At 35.5% G+C, this 4,417-nt stretch overlaps 1 long non-coding RNA gene across 1 annotated transcript; it reads left to right on the top strand.

Annotated features, from left to right (window-relative positions):
- The first annotated feature begins 1,812 nt into the window (after positions 1-1,812).
- LOC149963054 (uncharacterized) lies at positions 1,813-2,503 on the top strand. Its single transcript, XR_016482225.1, has 4 exons — positions 1,813-1,857; positions 1,941-2,003; positions 2,058-2,342; positions 2,424-2,503. It is a non-coding gene; the product is annotated as an uncharacterized LOC149963054 (long non-coding RNA).
- Positions 2,504-4,417: the final 1,914 nt, after the last annotated feature.

Raw genomic sequence — 4,417 nt, 5'->3', positions numbered from 1 at the left:
ATAATAATCATGATATAAACTCATTTTGAATGAGTGACAGCGTTGACTGAGCCATCGAGTAAACTAAATATAATACCGACGTAAACTTGTCTGCTAAGTTCAAGGTTAAATGCGGAACCGGCGCGAACGAAAATACTAGAACACTGACGCGCAGCTAATTGGTGCAGGAGATGAAAGATAAGCTAGACTTCTATCTTTAGACAATGCTATATCGAACCACACAATATCTCTTGATTTTACGTCTCTTTTAATACATAGAAATGTAGACGATGTAGTATTAGACAGTTTCAGCAAACCTTTTTTAGGCGTATACGCGAACGTCAGCATGGTTCGGGAGATTGGTAGACGTTCGCGTAAACGCCTTGAAATGGGTTTGCTGAAACGGTCTATTAACAAAACATGTAATACGCCACCGTCGTGTATTTCGTTTTATGAACAAATTCAAGGCAGTTGCAAAATAAAGTGAAGTGAAGTAGAACTCCTTAAATTGCAAATAACAAGGTGCACAATGCACATGACTGTGTTCAAAGTATTTTAACAGAATAAGGGCCCGTTCCAGAGACGTTTTCAAAAGTCTCGTTTAAAAACAAGACTCGCGATTTAACGAAACCGATTTACCAAGACCTAGACTAGAGTTATAAAAACGCGTTCCAGAGTCATTTTAATAAGACTTCGTAAACTCCCGCTCTCGTTATTTCGCCTTTTTTTTAATAAGCTCCGCCCCCGTCCGGAGCAAATAAAAACGCCGGAAAATATCGGCGGTAAGCGGGTCACTTCAATCGCTCAGTTAAGCCATGGCCAACTACGCTCGCACCAGGCGGCCTACCCAAAAGATCAAAAATAGCGAAATTCGTTCTTTGCCGCTACGGAGGCGCTGGAGCCACCTCCGGACCTAACTATTAGCATAGAATCGAATGGAACGATTATGGTTTTTCGTTACTTTAAGGAATTTATTGAAAACTATTCGATATATCGTCGATGTCAGAGGTAGAGTAAACTTTTTTCCATGATTTACAACTCTTTTCAAAATTTTCTAATTCATTTTTCCCGCCGAGATCGACTATTTCCAAAAGTGCCAGTGCTCAGGCGCCAGTGAAAATCACGTGTTTAGAATGGAATGTAAACAAACCGACATTTGGAATTTTTCATCAAACGTTTTGGTTTGGATTTTAAACTATTTGATGGCAAGTAGATAAACAATTAAACTGATATTTAAAGTGATTCAACTAAAATTTTAGTGTAATGAGCATAAAAAATACTTTTAATATTTTTATGAAATAATTTGTTTGACGTAAAAGTTAATAATTGCATTTTTTCATTAAATTTTAGAGACATATATAGTTGGAATAATAGTGATAATGAACGAAAACATGAATTAACATTGATAAAAAAAAGTATGAATACTAGTAGAATAGAATGAACGCTGGTAAATATGATTATATGAATACTCGTAGAATAGAATGAACGCTGGTAAATATGATTATATGAATACTCGTAGATATGAATGAACACTGGTAAATATGATTATATGAATACTCGTAGATATGAATGAACACTGGTAAGTATGATTATATGAATCCTCGTAGATATGAATGAACACTGGTAAATATGATTATATGAATACTCGTAGATATGAATGAACACTGGTAAATATGATTATATGAATACTCGTAGTTATGAATGAACACTGGTAAATATTAATACTGGTAGATATGAATGAAAACTGGTAATTATGAATGGTAGATATGAAAGAATCCTGGAAAACAATAAAATATCACTGGTGTATGGTGATCAAAATATGAAAATCCATAATGAAGATGAAAGACCTTTACATTTTCAGAAGTTTTCTCGATTGAGGTTTGTAAACTAGTTCCTTTACTTTTTCAAATCAAATTGTCCTAGTTATGTTATCAACTACGGGTGGTATTATTTTGTCACAGATAAATTTGGCAGATATCGAGGCATGAGGGACATTAAAATTGCAATGCAAAATTGGACACCTGGTAAGTTTCGGCAACACGGGAGCTTCAATATTTTCGCTAATTCTCGTAAATAAGGAAGTGCTGCCTCAATGAACCATTACAAAATCCTTATTTGGGTAACTTATACCTCCTCTGTCGGATGTTTTAATAAAGTCTAAAAGTGGTGAATTAGAGAAGGGTCCGGAAATGCACTCGAGACACAAGCTACAAAATTCAGCTTGCTCCATTTTCTGTACCACAAAACCAGCTACGTAAGCCAAACTTGCCAATTTTAAAGTGGTTCGTTGCGTATCAGGCTCTGTACTCAACGCATTTGGTATCATATAAGTTGGATACTGTATAGCCACTCTACTCTAGAAGGTTGGGTAATGTGCCTTCGGAGGCCTTAGAGCGAACTATACAATAACTATCCTATTATAATAAGATACTAATATTTCTTAGATATTCCCACCAAGGGAAGAGAATGCAACCTGGCAGCCACTGGGGGAAAACTACAACTGACTAGCAGGCTAGCTGGGAGTTTGCCACTCCCATATTAGTTTCTAACTGCTACTAACCACTGACTTTACAGCTCTGCCTCTATGCTCTTAAAAGCCCTATCTCTCTCTCTGCTACCTCCTTTTATACCAACTCCCACACTGGTGCCACCACCCGCGCCCTTGGGAGTTAGGCCTAATAACATAAGGGTTTGCCTGTTTGGCCTACTAGCAATATGACTGCCACTGTTGGAATACTATTTCCAGCGTTCGTAATTTAAGACCTTTACGGTAATCTGTTTCACAAAAATATAAACTACATACAACGCTCAATTCTGATCTGTCATTTATTTGAAAATTATCCCGAGATATATTTTCTAGCCACATGCCTCTCAACGCCCCATCAGAAGGAAACTCGTGGAAAGAAACTCCAGGTGTTTATTTACATTTATACAAAAATTATTGATATGTAACAACTTTAAATAATAATTGAAAAATTAAATAAATATCTTTTTACATAAATCTGATATCACTCAGCATTAAGTAATTATCAAGTGTTCGAATTTCCCGCCGCGGAAATTGTTTTAAAAGACAACAAATCTAAAATCCAACAAGGCTTAACTATTCATACAAACTATTTAAAAATTACCTAAGTAATTAAGTATTTGAGGGGTTATTTATGGAAATTGAACTTTTAAGTTATAACCTAAGTATAAAATAAATACAATTTTCTGATATTTAAATAATTTCCAGTACTATGTACTCATTATGGTCAAGTTTCGCGCCATAGAAAACCATGTTATTTATATCGTAAAAGGAGCCGACTTTAAGGTCCGGAAGTAGCGCTCCCGACGGCCGTCGAAGACACTAAAAACCAAACTTTTATTTCGCGCCAATACATGGATTTGAAATTCTTTGGGTAGGCCGCCTGGTGCGAGCGTAGTGAGCGCGCGAAGTTGTCCATGGTCTAGCTCTCGTTGAAAAACAAAACTTTTTGTCTCGTTCAAATGTCTCTGGAACGCGTTTTTGAAAAAGTTTCGTTAATTAACAAGACACGCCCCCTTTTTCGTTAGTTAACGAGAATTTTTCGTCTCTGGAACGGGCCCTAAGATTGTTTGAACCTGTTTTTTCGGTAAAGAGAATAACTATTAACTTTAATCAAAGCAGTTGGAAGGTTGATTTAAGGGGTAGTTGGGATCTATGAAGGCACAGATATTGGAAATGTTTTAGAATTAAAGAGTTATTTTTTGGAATTATTTTAAAAAGCAAAATATATTTCTAAAATAATTTCCATCGATTTTCCTCACCTTTTATAGATTTTAAAACCCTTTCCTTAAATTTGAGCCTTGAAACTATAAAAGTAAACTGAGAAAATTTTAAATTGTAAAGGAGTACGCGTGTTTAGTTCAGAATTAAGTATAAGTGGTCGGGATACTTCCGCCACGTATCCCGCCGTGGCGTGGCCGTTACACATATCTCATCCTGATTAATCAGTTATTGTGTGTGTGCTGGTGTCTAAGGCCTAGGGTCGACACCGATGTGTGGGAGTCACAAACAAAAAAAAACAAAAAACCCTGTATAGACGTCTGCTATGCTGTCGTAACTGGATTCTGCAGTTTTGTGTTTCAAACTACTACCATGCTACTACTCGGAAAATATTATAACCTTAATTAACATGCTGTTTTATATGTTAAATTAAAATTTTGTATAAATACATAAGAAATTAAACGGTTAAAGGAGTTTGCAACTTTCTATGTAAGCTAATTCTCTTAAAGAATTTATAAAACAGACATTTACTAAATTATATCTATCCAAGTCTGCACTTATTATTTTAAACTTCTGGTTTAAAGTAGAATTATACATCAGTATTTAAATTTGGCATGCATCATGAAAATCTGAAGATCCTCACAAGTCAAGTACCCGCTGGTAGTAAAAAAGAGTAACATTTAGAGTTACATT

The sequence above is a fragment of the Leiobunum rupestre genome, chromosome 1, assembly GCF_980474605.1.
Source record: "Leiobunum rupestre chromosome 1, qqLeiRupe1.1.hap1, whole genome shotgun sequence".
Classification (NCBI taxonomy): domain Eukaryota; kingdom Metazoa; phylum Arthropoda; class Arachnida; order Opiliones; family Sclerosomatidae; genus Leiobunum; species Leiobunum rupestre.
The sequence above is the reverse complement of the archived record's forward strand: the minus strand, read 5'-3'. Positions and strand labels throughout refer to the sequence as shown.